This window comes from Hypanus sabinus, unplaced genomic scaffold (genome assembly GCF_030144855.1).
Source record: "Hypanus sabinus isolate sHypSab1 unplaced genomic scaffold, sHypSab1.hap1 scaffold_1596, whole genome shotgun sequence".
Taxonomy (NCBI): Eukaryota; Metazoa; Chordata; class Chondrichthyes; order Myliobatiformes; family Dasyatidae; genus Hypanus; species Hypanus sabinus.
Window position 1 is genome coordinate 48,463 of NW_026779675.1, and position 17,115 is coordinate 65,577.

Consider the following 17,115-nt stretch of genomic DNA (forward strand, 5'->3'; position numbering starts at 1 on the left):
CTTTACTGACCGATCTCCTGGTTCGGTCTCCGAGGCTCCCATCTTTCTGTGGGTTCCCAACACTCAGTCAGTGTCCACTGGTGTGTCTGAAGGGTGTCTCTCCAGACCTGTCTTTTATCCCCACTCACGGGGTCTCAGCTATCCATAGAAGATAATTTAGAAATTGACAACATTCCAAACAGAACAGCCTTGGATTAACAATGTTTCCAGACAGGGATATTTGTTACACAGTCATTATAATTGTCGGTATCCTTTGTAAGTACCTTTCGATTACTTATACGGAAGCAGAGACCTCACGCCGCTCTCAGCTACTGATGAGTGAGTGAGTGTGTGTGCCTGTCTGTGAGATGCTGATTGTGCATCTGTGAACAGTGGCAGGCATGCAATGATGTTTGTCCAACGGAGCAAATTATAGGAGGCTAGCGCGATGTGCTGGGGAATTAGCTCAAATGGTAGAGCGCTCGCTTAGCATGCGAGAGGTAGCGAGATCGATGCTCGCATTCTCCATCGACATTTTGTATTCCGAGGATTCGTTCAATCAAATTCCTGAACTAAGAATGCACAAAAGATGCGGTTGGCGCAGAGCGAGCGGAAAGTATCTCAGTCAAAGGGTCGGGAGAAAATGTCGTAGGTTTGCTGCGTTGAAAGCAGATAGGAGGGAAAGCCGGCTGGCAGCTGATGTTTCAGTAATGAATGAGCTGCAGGCGACGATTCAGGCATAAATCAGGTGAGTGGTTAGAAGGACATTGCCCTGGTTACTGGGTGAAAAGAGAAAGCTGAGTAACCTTTGATTTGAACGGGCGATGACGATCAAAGAGCTGTGTTGGAATCGTAGTGTCCCTAGAATTGTCAGAAGCGCGGTGATCGGCGTCATCCCGTGGCCTGTGGCCCCCAGTGCTGGAAGGACGAGATAGTTGCCACAGGCAGGCTTTTGCCATCGGTCGACAGATGCCGGGCTGAAATCTGCAGAATGATTGTCGGTAGGAGCCAACGTGGAGAAACTTGGTGTCGCTTTTCCTTCGATAGCTCAGTTGGTAGAGCGGAGGGCTGTAGAGGAAATGGAGTCATCCTTAGGTCGCAGGTTCGATTCCGGCTCGAAGGATCAGGACTTTTACAGCGCCCATCATCAATTCCATACCACAGCCTCGCCATGATTGAAACTCCCCCGCGAACATGGCATTTGTGGACAAGCAGCTGGAATTTCTTTTATACCATGTTAACATCATTTTGAAATTATGCCAAAATGTTTCGACATCTTTGGTAATATAATAATGAAATACTCTGAATTTAACTGTATTAATGAATATAATCCATAAATGTGCTAAACACTAAACGTACCACATTTACAGTGAAACATTTTAGTTTCAGCGTACATGCACTGTCATTGTTTCAAGTTACAACACTGTCACAAATGGTCACAATGAAGGCAGAATGGAAGTCGGTCGTTCACTGTTCAGAAACCACCATCGCCGTCCCGTCAGAGCATTTCACTGTTGCATCCTCCCTGTCAATTGTGACTGTCTGACAGTGTTTACGTGTGTTGTGTGTTATGTTTTGTCATCGTTTGACTTACATATCAGATTTATAAAACGTTACAAGTTCCGAGCACTATTAAGACCGGGTAACAATGTTCTGCTCAGAGCAATGGTTTGTCCCCGAAGCAGTAAAATAAAACAGAGGGAAGGTTGCTGCGGTGCAAGATCTTGTTTTCAGAATCTGACGTTGCAATCCAATAGTAACACAGACTTTCAGAAAGAAGCGTAGATGCGCACTTCAATTACAGTACCCCTCTCCTTGGAGATACCGCGCTTGGAGTTCTGTGAACAGTCTTGTCGCCCTGTTATAGGAAAGGCAGAAGTCCGCTGAAAAGAGAGCAGGCAGTATTCACAGAGATGCTGTAGGGACTCTCTGGGTTGAGTTACAGGGTGAGGTTCGGCCGAGTGGCATTTTATTGAGGGCAGAAATATAGCTGGATCACGAGAGACGTTTACTCACATAGTAGCTCTGTGTATTGAACAGCCTGACAAAGGAAATGAGCGCTACAGAGTCGTTAGCAATATTTGAAGACAGTTTGACGAATGTGACCCAATCACGAACAACTGTATTAGGTGGCCAGGTTGGTCGGCATGGAGATATTGGGCCGAAGGACCCGTTTCTGTGATCCATCATTCTTGGACTCTGCTCATCGCTGCTGCATCCGTGAAACGTGAAGAGATTAATGTGAGCATGCGCAACTGTAAAACGCATTCTGCTGCGGTCACGTGATCAAACAAAGTATCTTTTTACTTCCACTGATAATGTCCAGCAGAGATTTAATTGCAAGAGAACAATTGACGGCTGTATTTCTGCCAAAAAATGAGTTTGAATTTCTTTATTCTTATTGTTGGTCTTTTTTGTCACACTGCATATAACCTTGTGGCGATCATCATTCTCAGCCGAGGAAACTGCGGTCTCTCCAAATGCGTCACACGTTACGTGGTGGCGATGGCTGCCGCGGATCTGATGGTGGTGATTATCGAAGTCCTGTTACACCAGATGGGTCAAGCAAAAGGATTTAATTACGGAGTCCTGGACAACGCTCCGTTCTGCCTTGTCCACTACGCCCTGTGTCACGTGGCCGTTGACTGTTCCGTGTGGTTTACAAATTGTATTTGTTTCAGTAGACCTGTAGTGCCTTTCTCGCCATCGTTTGAGGGGTTTTATTGGGTGGACCGTCTGTTGAATCCGCTACTTCCTTTCTTCCTTATTTTGACCCTCAATGCTCTGACCGTCAGACAGATACTGGCGGCGAGCAGAGTCCGCAGGGGGCTGAAGGGACGGGAAAATTGGGGGAAACAGCGAGATCCGGAGATGGAGAGTCGGAGACAATCCATCATTCTGCTCTTCAGCCTGTCGGCGAGTTTCCTTCTCTGTTGGGCGACAACCACTCTGATCTTCATTCTCACGCGATGCCTCTACACAGACCTGGAAACGTCCATTCGGCTTTTTCAGGCACAGTTTTGGGGTTCAGTGAATCAGAATTTCAGCAGCTGCACGAATACATTTATCTACGGAGTGACCAAGACCAGATTCAGAGAGCAGGTGAAAATCATTCTGCTCTCGCCGGCTACTTTAGTTTTCAAATATTTTAGGTCTGTACCGCTCAGATGAAAGGGTCAAATAATTTACAAATTTCAAAATAAGATACCTGCTCTGCAAGCACATTAATGAATTGAACTGCCTGAAAAAGTTACTGTTCCCAGCATTTCTGCCTTTCCATTATTTCAGAAGAAAAATAATTTATTTTTCTATTATAGATTAGATTGCTTGTCGTTTCCGTTCTGTAAAATGTATTTTACCTTGCACATTATATCACCCTGATATCCGGGATTGAAAACACGCAGATCCATTGTCGAAGTGTCCATTTTCTAAATCTTGCTAGTGACCTGGCCGTGTCTGCCAATCCCGACGTCCATTCTCCTTCCCTCTTGTTCCGAATTCTCCCTTTATTTAAACTTCCGGTTTGTCTGCTATACCTGTATGTAGCTGGGAGAATAATTGCATCTTCTCTGTCCGGATGAAGCTTTCCAGTTTCAGCAAGAGTCGAATCCTACAGTCCGGATGAGATGTAATTCTTCATCGGCCCAACTTCGCTCTAATTTGATAACATATCGGGACACATTTCCTATTGGCCTGAGGGTATTTTCATACAGTAAATACAAGTTACTCTTGCTATAACAGGTTTGCAGCACAGGCCCTTTACAACAATGATGTCGAACATGAGGAAAGCGAGAAACAAGTTAAAAGAATTTACGTTTTATACTTTCAATAATGTTGAGATGTAGAACTTCAGAATTAATACCTTCGGTAGGACTAATGTGTGCCCGGCAATTTTGCTTCAGAAAGATCAATCACAGTATTGATTTTTATTATTTATGTTGTCTTCATATCCTGACATTCAAACGGTAAAATTGCAGCTTAATTGCTAAAAGCGTTTCCTATCAGTGATACGGGAGATTTGGGGAGAGGGGTTAGATCATCCTTGGAAGATGGGAGACTGTGATGGAATCTGCCAGGATGATATCGCAGTTTGTAGGACACTCAAATGCTAAGAACGTTGGCTTTCAGTTATATGGAAAATGTGGAGAAGGTAGTTAAATTATGCCTAGAAGAGAGAAGATGTGGGGAGTCTGCCAGGATGATATGAGATTGCGAAGGCAGAGTCACAGTAGGTGTAAGGACTGTGGACGGTCGGTACAGGAAGAATACACTGAATGTGCCTCGAAAAAATCTAACCGGAAATCAAAACACATTCCACACAGAGGATGGAGATGCGGGGAAGCGGCTCAATTTGCATTCACTGGGACAATTGTGATATATTAGAACAAGGTTGTTTAAAAAATCGCTTCTTATTAACACGGGGTAACCCTTCAGTGAAGCAGAGGATGCGTAAGCTCATGCAATGGGGCAGTTACTGACTTCCAAAAGCTGCTGGGCAATTGTGTTGCCATGGAGATTTGATATCGTGCAATAACTGGGAGCGCGACTCCGCAGAATCAAGCCCTGAAATGTTGCTGCTTCTCCGGACCGGTGAAGGATTCACACTGGACTTCCTCAGATGACAGTAGCATTTCCAAATTTTTATAATCACTAATGGAGAGCGGGAAAACTTTGGGAGAACATAACCGTGATATAGAGGAAGGTTAATGGGAAATATAGCAGGTGAAATAAAATACTGAAGATCGTGACTCCCGATAATAAAACACGCCTTTTGCACGACCCTCTCACACTGACTACGCGTGTCTCCAAGTAGTTACAGATACTGACCTTCGGAATCTCTCAGCCCCAACAGACACCACAACTCCTCCTCTAACCTCTTCCAATCACCCAGCGCCTTCCGGACGGGCTGTACCCACATCTCTCCACCAGAGACCGTTCTCCCTCCCCTCACCTGCTCATTAAACACACCTCCCAATAAACACACGTCTCCCCAATGACCTGTCCGAATCAGCCCAGTCCTCCAACACGGAAACCCCCTGAGTCCAGTCCATCAGCACAGACCATTCGCATTGAAATCACCGACACCCAGTCCACAAGTTTTACACACATCCAAAGACCACACACCACCTCACTGAACCCTCCTTCTGAATCTTCCTCTTCGCCATCGATACCCGGCAATGTCTCTGATCCTCCCCATCAGCTTGTGCCAGTGGGTGTTCCCCCCTCAGACTAATGGGCAGGCTGAGAGGACGGACCCGGACCCGGTGCGACCGCTTCTCTGCCCTCTGTCCGGGAATTTGTCCTCTTGGAGTGACCATTTAATCCGGGCCGAGTTCGCCCACAATACCCTTCAGCATTCACCGCTGGGTATGACCCCATTCGAATGTCAAATTGAGTTTCTGCCCGCTCAGTCTCCTGATCAGGAATTAGGTGTCGGGGTCCCCTCCGCCGAGTAATTTGTTCAAAGGGTTCTCAAGGACAGAAACTCGGAAAGGAAATTCAGCCGGGCTGCAGGCCAAGGCCAACAGATACAGGCGGCTTGGCCTCTCTTTCAATATTGACAAGCGGGTCTCTGTTCAAATAAAGATCGTCCACTGGATTGGCGGAACCTAGCCCCTCGCTTTATCCGTCTCTCTAAAGTCATGACGGAAACTGCCCCGGCAACATACACACCACATCTTCCCCGTTCTCTAAAAATTCATCCCGCCTTACACGTATCGGGATTTAAACTTGTACGTTGTCCCTACTTGGCCCCGAATCGGAAGCCACACATGCCTTTCCCTCCGCCCCTCACCACTGGGGATCATTTTACCAGTATGGGTGGGATATGGTCCGGAGGAAGAAGGGATATTTTGGATCCTGTCCTTTACTCAGAATTCCAAAGGACATTCCGGACAGTACTGGGCCGTCAGATGCCGTCCATGGTGGGATGGGATATGTAGCACCCTCTGGTCGGCGGTAGAGTATTCTCAGAACTCTGTTTTTCCCTTTGCTGTTTTTGTAATCCTCTGCTTAGTTGCTGCCTGAATGGCAAATTTCCTCCAACATTTTGTGTGTGTGCGTCTCTGTATTTCCATCAACTGCAGAATCTTTTGTGTCTTATATCTGCCTTTGTAAGAGGATTGAACGTTGGCATTAGATACCCTTTGATATTGAGTATGGGAGCCGCTTTCTGCGTTAAAGCAGCTGCTGAGTTTTCCATATACAAATGAAAACTGAAGTTTGGACATGGAACTGGCGTTTGCAGAAACTTTTAATGGCACCGTGCGTACCCATAATGCTCAGCATTAAAAAATTCGCCAGCGCTGAAGCATCGGTCATATGGGCAGGCGTGAAGGTTGTGACGGTGGCGAATTTTACGCATGCGTGCAGTTCACAAAAGGCCTCGGGAGCCCGGCAACTGGATCGGACGCAGGTAAGCGGTTATCTGCGGACGACTATCCTAAACACCGACTGAGGGGCAACTGCTGTGAGCATCCCACACTGTACCCCGCAATCCCGGGACAGCCCTGCTTGCCTCCCTCTCTCTCAGCCCCACGATCCGTGCACGGGCCCCGGGGAGCTTCCGGCTGCTGAGGGAATGGGAACGGATGGATCTGTCGGACAGAGCTGAGCTCCAGATATCTAAATGCAAGGATTAGGAACTCGGAGAAAGGGAACAAATTTTTTTACATCACCAGTTGAGAAAATCACCTTTGTTTCTCTTCCAATCACAAACTCTGCAGATGCTGGAAATCGAAGCAACACACACAAAATGCTGGAGGAATTCAGCATTAGTACTCTTTTCCATAGATGCTGCCTGGCCTGCTGAGTTCCTCCAGCATTTTCTGTGTGTTGTTGACCTACCTCCTCTCGTTCTCGACTTTTCTACCCGTGACGACATGTTTTGACCCATTCTGTCTGGAAGTTAATGACATCAAAAACCTTTGCCCTTGGGCAACAAGTAACTTTCACATCCCAAATGTGCCAGACTCCAATGAGACAGACTATTACCCTTCCCTTCATATTTATAATAGATTCTACCTTCTTTTGTTCTGGACTTTTCTACCCGTGACGACATGTTTTGACCCATTCTCTCTGGGAAGATAATGACATCAAAAAACTTTGTCCTGGGCAACAAGTAGCTTTCATATAACAAACGTGCCAGAGTCTGTTATTCCTTTCGCTGTGGTAACGTTCCCAGTATCGTAGCAGCAGGAACAGTTTGTGGTTGTGGTGAACTGGGTCCCCAATATCCTTAGGGCATGTTTACACACCTGTCTCTGTAAATGGATTGAATAGTGGGAAGTTGACATCTGCAGATGTGCTGGGCTGTCCGCACCACTCTCTGCAAGTTCCTGCAATTACGGGAAGTACAGTTTCCCATACCAGGCAGTGACGCAACCAGTCAGGGTGCTCTCAATTGTGTTCCTGTAGAATGTTCTTGGTATTTGGAGCCCCAACCCAAACTTTTCAGTCATCTGAGGTGACAGAGGTGCTGTTGTACTTTTCTTTTACAACACAGCTGGTACGCACACACGAGGAAATCTGCAGATGCTGGAAATTCAAGCAACACACACAAAATGCTGGTGGAACACAGCAAGCCAAGTAGCATCTATAGGAAGAAGCACTGTCGACGTTTCTGGCCGAGACCCTTCGTCAGGGCACCATGTGATATCCTCGGTGGTGTTTATGCCAAAGAACATAAAGTTCTTCACCTTCTTAACCACAGATTGATTAATGTCAATAGGGGTTAGCCTGTCTCCATTCCTTCTGTCGTCCACAATCAGCTCCTTTGTTTTTGTGAAATTGAGGGAGAGTTTGTTTTCTTGACACCAGTCAGATTTTGTTCAGACCTCAGACAAAGTCAGCAATCACATGGAGCATGGTGCGATGAATGTGCTGAGCTGTGTATATCACAATGCAAGAAGCCTCGTAGGAAAGCCAGATGAGCTCAGGACAGGGAATTGTGATATTGTAGCCATTATTGGGACTTGTTTACACCCAACAGTCTGAGGGATTCAGAGGAACAAATCTGTAGAGAGATTGCAGACCATGTCAATAAACATAGGTTGATTCAGTAAGTGATTTTAACTTTACTGGGACTGGGACTGGGACTGGGACTGGGACTGGGACTGGGACTCCCACACTGTAAAAGGACTAGATGGGGTAATGTTTGTCAAATGTGCCCTTAGTCATTACGTAGAATTCCCGACGTAGAAGTGCGCAATAAGCTGTTAGGAAATGATCCGAGGCTGGTGACAAAATTTAGTGATCATAATGCCATGAGATTCAAAATAAAGATGGTATAAGAAAGGTCTGGACCATGGGTTGAGATTCTAAATTGGAGAACGGTCAATTTTGATGGTATCAGAAAGGGTCTGACAAGTGTGGTTTGGGACAGGCTGTTTCCTGGCAACGGAGTATTTGTAAGTGGGAGGCCTTCAGAAGTGAAATTTTGAGGGTGTAGAGTCTGTATGTGCTTGCCAAGATAAAAGTTGAGAGATAACTGGTGCAGGGGAACTTGGTTTTCAAGAGATAGCGAGGCCCCAGATGTTTTGTTCCTCTAAATCCCTCAGACTGTTGGGAGCTACCAAGACCCATTAATGACTACAATATCAGGATTCCACGCACTAAGCTCATCTGAGTGTTTTTAGTTGTCTGCTGTTGGTTTCTAAAAGTTTTTGCTCTATCATGTGCCCTCTATCTGGCTTTATGTTGGCTTTGACTTCTCATTTTAGCCACGGTTGTGTCCACCTGTCTTTCTAAATATTTCTACTTATGTGGAATCACTCAGCTCCCAAATTGCTCCCAGAAACTCCAGCCTTTGTTGCTCCGTTGTCACTCCTATCTTTCCCTTCCAAAAAAGTTTGGCCAGCTTCTCTGTCATAGAACCACGAAAAAGTTCAGTACGGAAATGGACTATTTGGCCCATCGAGTCAATTCTGAAAAAAACATTTAAGCTGTCTAATGCAACGACCCGCACAGGGACACTCGCCCTTCATACCCCTAACATCCAGGCTCCCATCTAAACTTATTTTAAATGGTAAAACCGAGCTCATCTTCACCACTTGTGCTGGCATCTCATTCCACGCTCTCACAACCATTTCAGTAAAGAGCTTTTCCACATGTTCCCATTAAATATTCACCTTCCCCACTTCCCCATGACCTCTGGTTGTAGTCCCACCGAACCTCCGTGGAAAAAGCTGCTTGCATTTAACCTATCTATAATCTCATAATTTTCTATACTTCTAACAAATCCCCAATCTAATGTACAATTTCCTTCTTTATGTTTAGAGCCTCTGTTAGGTGTATAAAATGAAGAGGGGCATTGAGCGTGTGGGCAGCCAGAGGTTTTTTCCCAGGGTTGAAATGGTTAACTCGAGGAGGCATAGTTTTAAGGTGCTTGGAAATAGATAATGAGGGATATCAGGGGTAAAAGTTTTACACGGGGATTGGTGCGTGCGTGGAATGCACTGTCAGCAGCGGTTTTCCAGGCAGATACAATGGGGTCTTTTAACAGCCTCTTAGATAGGTACATGGAGCTTAGAAAAACAGAGGGCTGTGTGCGAGGGAAATTCTAGGCAGTTTCTAGAGTAGGTTACATGGTTGGCATCACATTTTAGGCTGAATGGCCTGGAATATGCTGTAGATTTCTATCTTCTATTTTGAATAGTGAAGTAACTACTTTTCTTTAATCTGTATAGGGTCCACGATTTGAATGGCACTTTTCCACACTCCCATAGACTCTTTGTCCATCTCCTGAGTAAACAGAGATGGAAAAATATTGAAGATTTAAGATATCCACCATCTGCTTTGGTTCCACATGTGGATTGCCATTCCGGTCTTCCAGAGGACCAACTTTGTGCCTTGCAATCCTTTTGCTCTTAATCTATCTCTAGAATCTCAGAGAATTATCCTTCATCTTTTCTGTGAGGGCAACCTTATGCCTTCTTTTAGCCATACTGGTTTATTTCTTATGTGTTCTCTTGCATTTCTTATACACCATAAGATTCTGCCTGCCTATACCTTGCCATAAAGCAGCCTGTCCCAATCCACAGTTGCCAGATCCTAGTATCTTGATTCCAGGTGTTGATCCATGTCCTGAAAACATCTGCCTTTCCTAAAATGCTCCTTGTATTGAAATATACAGAGCTCAGCATATTCACTGCATCATGCTCAACTTTTTCATTCCTGACAATTGAGGACTGAACAACAACTATCTGTACAAACACTCCACTCTCTGTTCAGTTATTCAGGCTCCCATTCCCCCTGCAACTTTCATTTTACCCCCCCCCCCCGTTACCCCAACTTCTCAGCATGCCGCTCTATCACCCCTTTGGCTTTCTCCTCCCAGATCAAAAAAAAAGGAGACGCATACCAGGTACAGGCAGATAGGAACAAATGGGGTACTTAAGAATTACAAGGAAATTCAAGAGAACACTTATGAATGAAATAAATGAAGGCATGAGGTTGCCCCAGGAGACAAGTTGAAGTAGAATTCTCGGGGAATCTGCAGATATGTTCAGAGTAAAAAAGATTACATGGGAAAAAATTAATCCTCTGCAAGATCAGAATGGTAATCCATATGAGGAAGCAAAATAGATGGGGAGGTCAAGGCAGTGGATGTTCTCTGCATGGACTTTAGCAAGGAGTTTGCTCAAGAATGTTCAGTCATTCAGCATTCAAGATGAGATAGCAAATTGGATGATCAAACCTTGGCAATTCAAGTGATCTCACCAGAAATGTTGTCCGACTCCCATTGATGTATTTTGTAAATCTATTTACAGGTCACAAATGAGAAGGAATTTGTCTCCAGGAATCTCAAACACAGCATGCCAGTTTTGCTGTCTCTGTCTAGATGTTCAAGAAGTGGAGCAAGGGATTCACTCGATCATCCTTCCTGCTCAGACTGTGGGAAGGGATTCTCTCGACCATCCTTCCTGCTCAGACTGTGGGGAGGGATTCTCTCGATCATCCTTCCTGCTCAGACTGTGGGGAGGGATTCACTCGATCATCCTTCCTGCTCAGACTGTGGGAAGGGATTCACTCGGGCATTTGACCAACTGGCATGCACGTCATTTTACACAGCAGAAAGGCCGTTCACCTGCTCAGACAGTGGGGACGGATTCACTCGGGCATTTGACCAACTGGCACGCACGTCATTTTACACAGCAGAAAGGCCGTTCACCTGCTCAGACAGTGGGAATGGATTCACTCGGTCATCTCAACTGAAGGTAAGTTCACACTGGACAAGGCCATTCACCTGTTCTGTGTGTGAGAAAGGATTCAGTCAGTCTTTCCACCTGTGGACACACCAGTCAGTTCACACCGGGCAGAGGCTGTCATCTGCTGAATTACTGGGAAAGGATTCACTCAGTCATCTGACCTAATGGCACACTAGCGAGTTTACAATGGGGAGAAGCCTTTCACCTGCTCAGTCTGTGGGAAGGAATTCACTCAGTCATCCAATCTGCTGAGTCATCAGCGAATTCAAACTGGAGAGAGGCCATTCACCTGCTCAGTTTGTGGGAAGGGATTCACTCAGTCATCCCAATTACTGGCACACCAGTCAGTTCACACTGGGGAAAAGCAGTTCACCTGCTCAGAATGTGGGAAAGGATTTACTGAATCATCCACCCTGCAGAGTCACCAGCAAGTTCACACTGGGGAGAAGCCATTCACCTGCTCAGAATGTGGGAAGGGATTCTCACTGGCATCCCACCTACAGAGACACCAATCAGTTCACACTGGGGAGAGGCCATTCATCTGCTCAGTCTGTGGGAAGGGATTCACTAAATCATTGCATCTGAAGGTACATCAGCAAGTTCATCCAGGAGACAGGCCGTTCACTTGCTCAGACTGTGGGAAGACATTCACTCAGTCATCCCATCTACAGAGGCATCAGCAAGTTCACACTGGAGAGAGGCCATTCACCTGCTCAGAATGTGGGAAAGGATTCACTCAGTCACCCCAAGTACTGGCACACCAGTCAGTTCACATTGGGGAATGGCCGTTGTTATGAATCCCTAGGTTTTGTTTGCCATGGACTGTCATTTTAAGAGAGAGAAATTAAGAAGGCTAATCAGTCTGACTTGCAGCTTGTTTGCATCGCTCGCAGCTTGTTTAGTTTTAACCGAGGACACAGACACTCAGAGTCAGACGGAGAAGAAGGAGAAAAAATGGAAGGATTGAAACCAGGGAACTGGTGGCCAAGGGTCACTGATTGGAACTTTCCTTTGCCCATAAGGGTGGGTTAATTAATGATTCAGCATACATCGAATGTGTGGATGTCACCTCGTTCGATCCGTAGGAGTGGATCTGATTTGGGGTAACCTGTGAAGACCACTGATGTGTTAACTCTTCCCTGGGTGTGGTGTGGTAATTCACTTGAAGACAGTACTCTTTGTGACAAGTCCCTTTCGGTGATAATTCATATGTCGATTTGGAACGAAGAGGGATAAAATCTACAGCAACTGTTGTCTGGTTTTACCACCATGAAACCTGTGGAATTCGACATAATTGCCTTCTCTCAACATTTACCCTGGATTACAAATATCTCTCTCATCACCTATTCCATGGTTGAACTGAACTTTCATACTTTGCCATCTCAAGACTCCAAACCTTGTTTCTCCCAAGTTCAATAGTTTTGGAGTTATATTTACACATATATTTATACACATAAAAATGTTAACTTTTGTTTATCTTGCTTGTTACTATATTATATGTAGATTCTAATAAAGGTAGTTTTAACTTCAAAAAGACTCCAGGTGTAGTTTATTGCTTCTGGTTCATTTCTCAAGCGTTATGATTCATAACAAAATTGGGCCCGTATCCAAGATATTAACATTTTTCGGAGCATTGACATTAATTATTGACTTAATTGAGGAAGTCCATTTGATTTATTTGTGTGTGGAAAATCAGCAGCAAAGAATGTTGATAGATGTCAGGAAGCGCCAACCTCTGAGATATTAGGGGACACCAGAAGGACTGAGTTGTTGAGTCTTGCTAGAAGGTTAAATCTTGCTAAGGGGAAATCGACAATAAGCAGGGCACAGATGCAGAGGATAATAGCTGAACATTATGAATTTGTTGGTGTGTTTAAAGTGGAGGAGTTGGAGGTGTTTCCTGAAAGTAAACCTCGTGATCTTGTACTCCAGTACAAGTGAGAGAAATGAAAGATAAAGGCTGCGGAAGGCAGAGGCAGTTTGAGGATAGGGAGGCAGAAAAACAGAGGGACGAAGCAAAAAGACAGAGGCTGTTTGAGCTGTAAAAGATAGAGAGATTGCAGCAAAGGGGTCTAGCGTTAGACTCTAGTGAAAAGTTTAAGGCCAGTCAAGAAGTTAAATTGGTACCTCCATTTGACGAGGCCGAGGTTGATATATACTTTCAGCATTTTGAGAATGTTCCTGAAAGTTTAAAGTGGCTGAAAGAGGGTTGGCCTTTTCTCTTACGAAGTATAATTAAGAGGAAAGCTCAGCAAGACTATTCTGCTCTGACAGTTGTTGAAGCAGCTGACTATGACATCGTGAAACAGTCTGTGCTGAACGCTTACGAGTTGGTCCCAGAATCATACAGGCAAAAGTTTGGAAATTTGAGGAAATCTGTGAAACAGACATATGGAACTTGCTTATGAGAAATTTGTGTGTTTTGACCGGTAGTGCACATGTAAAAATATAAATGATGATTGTGACAGATTGAAAGTTTTGCTATTAATTGAAGAATTCAAAAGGTGCTTTCCTGATGACATAAAGACCTATTTAGATGAAAAGGATGCTGCCACTTTGCCGGAGTCTGATAGAGCAGCAGATGAGTTTGTTTTTACTCATACGGTTAAGATTATCTGGAATAAGAGCTTCCAAAAGAGTAGCAGGGATCACCAGGGTAAACCAGAAATTAAAGCTGGGACTAGTGACAAGTGTAAGGATGAAGGAGAAATATTCTGGTCTTACTTGTTACTATTGTAAGAAAGCTGGTCATACGGTGGCTAATTGTTCCATCCTGAAGAAGAAAAAGGAAAAGGAAGCAGTCCCAAATGTCTGTGTTCAGTATGTTGAAGCAGCTATCAACCCACAGAGTTCTGAACATTCTGTTTCAGGCTCAGTTAATGTTTCAGAGATCTGACCGTGTTATGAAGGGATTCGATCATTTTATGTCAGATGGGTTTGCATTAGTAAAGGAAGGGTCACCCCGGTAGCAGTGAAAATTCTTCGAGTTACTGGGGCTTCTCAGCCACTTATATCAGACAGTGCTCTAATGTTTGGTGATGAGACTGACACTGGTGAGGTAAATCTTATTAAAGTTATTGGGGGCGACATGGTTTCCGTGCCATTGCACAAGATATCTTTACCGTCAGGGTTGGTTTCAGGACCTGTTGAGATCGGATTATGCTCCAGTTTACCAGAGCAAGATGTTACTTTGCTGTTAGTGAATGAACTGGCAAATGGTAAAGTCGTTCCTGCAGTGCAGTTAACAATTAACCCAACCACTGATGACCCACTGATGGATTTTAACATTTATCCTTCCTGCACAGGAACTCGGTATGGCTAAAATGTCTGCCAACGCAGACGAGTTTATCGCAGAACAGAACCGAGTCCTCGAGATTGTAGCTTTAAAAGAAACAGCTTTCTCAGATGACGAAATTAAGAAAGTGCCAGAACGGTATTATCACAAGGATGGAATGATAATGAGGTCATGGAGGCCACCTGCTATACCAGCGAGTGAGGAATGGGCAATTGTTCACCAAGGTGTAGTTCCTAACGTTTATAGGACTGAAATTTTAACTTTGGCCCACTGTCTGCCCTCCGGTGGCCATTTGGAGTGAATAAAACTGTAAACAGGGTTATGAAATAATTCTACTGGCCTAATCTGAGGAAAGATGTTGTGACCTTTTGCAGAACCTGTCACATTGGTCAAGTTGTGGGTAAACCTAATCAGATCTCCACAGTGCCCCACTGCAGTCTATATATAACTGCATTCGGTGAACCCTTTTCCAAAGTTATAGTGGATTGTGTTGGCCCATTGCCAAAGACTAAAGCTGGCCATCAGTATCTGCTAACTATTATGTGTACTGCATCCAGATTCCCAGAGGCAATACCTCTCAGAAATATTAAAGCTAAAACTGTGGCGAAGGCTCTTACCAAGTTTTGTTTTACTTTATTTGATTTGCCTGAAGAAATCCAGTCTGATCAAGGAAGCAATTTTACATCTGGATTATTCCAGCAGGTAGTGTATGTACTGGGAGCTATACAAATTATATCTTCTGCGTAATTCCAGAATTACGATGGGTTCTGGAAAGATTTCATTCTACCCTCAAAACAATGATTAAGACATAATGTGTTCAACACTGTCTCTCTTTCTCACTCCGTGCCTTGTAAAGGCCTGAAAAATACAGAATCGGATGCACGCACGCACACGCCAAAAAAAGACATACTGTGTTGAAAATGGAAAAGAGTGAGATGAAGGAATATATTTGCTTTTGTTCGCAGTAAGAAAGTTGGTACAGGAATCACTGGGCTTTAGTCCATTTGAATTTGTATTTGATCATAGAGTGAGGGGAACTTTGACCTGGTTAAAGGTACAGTGATTTGATGGGGATGTGCATGTTAACTTGTTAGACTAAGTTTTGAAGTTCAACAATGAACTACTCCAGGCTTGTAGTCTAGCGAGACAAAACTTAAAGATTTCTCAAAACAAAATGAAGTGTTGGTTTGATAAGTGGGCTTGCGAAAGAAAATACCAGGTGGGGGATAAGGTGCTTACCTTCTCTCCAATGTTGACAAATCCACTTCAGGCAAAACTCAATGGACCGTATGAAATAGTCTCTCAAATTAATAATGTGAATTATGTTATCAAAACACCCGACCGATGTAATCTAACACAGGTGGTACAGATAAATATAATAAAGCCTTATTTTGACAAGCAGGCACCATCTGTGAGTGTTGTTGTCAAAACATATGAATCTGGCAACCCTGAGAATGAAGTAATTGACTTGTCTGAGACTTTTCACAAGCAAAACATTGTCCTAGTTAGGCTAATGAACTCAGTTGTTCTCGAAAGCATTGATAACAGGTTGGCTCACCTGCAGCCAAAGCAACAACAAAAGCTGAAGGAATTAATTCTGTAGTTTAAAGATTTATTTCCCGATGTTTCCAGGAAAACCATGGTTGCAATACTTGATGTAGATATTGGTTAAACCGATTAAACAACACACTTATCGCATGAACGTAGAAAAGTGTAAATAGGCTGAGCAAAAAATTGACTATATGCTCGAAAATGGCATTATCGGTCCTTCAGCATCAGATTGGAGCTCACCCTGCATTATAGTGCCCAAACCTGATGGTAGTGTTAGATTTTGCAAATGCAGTAACAAAAACAGATGCCCATCCTATCCGTAGGGTGGATGATTGCATCAATAAGGTTGGAAAAGCTGAATTTCTTACAAAGATTGATCTGTTGACAAATTATTGGTGTGTTGCATTGACGGACAGAGGTAGAAAAAAATCTGCATTTGTGATACCATCTGGGTTGTATGAATATAGTGTCTTGCTGTTTGGAATGAAAACTGGTCCAGGAACATTCCGGAAAATGAATGACTCTGTAATTCGTGGGTTGGAACACACAGATGCCTTTATTGATGACTTAGTCACAGGGAGTGACACTTGGGAAGAGCATATCCCTGCAGTAGAAAAACTGTTTGACAGGTTTTCCCAGGCCAGCCTTACAGTTAACTTAGCTAAGAGTGAATTTAGCCATGCCAATCTGACCTGTCTTGGCGATGATGTATTCAATGCAAGTTGGCTCCTGTTCGGGCAAAAGTCCAGGCAATTTCTCAAGAACCTATTCTGACTACTAAGAAGGCTCTTCGGAGGTTTCTGGGAATGGATGGATATTACCGTAAGTTCTGTAAAAACTGCTGCTATCGCTCTTCCTCTGACTAATCTCCTGAAGAAGGGTGAAAAGTTTGTTTGAACCGAGCCTTGTCAGGAGGCCTTTGGTCGATTTTAAGTTATTATGTGAGATTAGGCCAATCAATGTAGTGCTGTCGGAAAATTTAATTAGCAGATTGGAGTTGTGGGTGGCAACACAAGTCATGGGTGCACAGAAAGTAAAGGAGAGGGACAAAGAGACAACCCTGTGGGTTATGTGTCCTGAGGG

At 44.2% G+C, this 17,115-nt stretch overlaps 1 non-coding gene across 1 annotated transcript; it reads left to right on the forward strand.

Moving 5' to 3' along the window:
* The first annotated feature begins 434 nt into the window (after positions 1-434).
* Positions 435-507, forward strand: trnaa-agc (transfer RNA alanine (anticodon AGC)). The gene has a single exon. It is a non-coding gene; the product is annotated as a tRNA-Ala (tRNA).
* Positions 508-17,115: the final 16,608 nt, after the last annotated feature.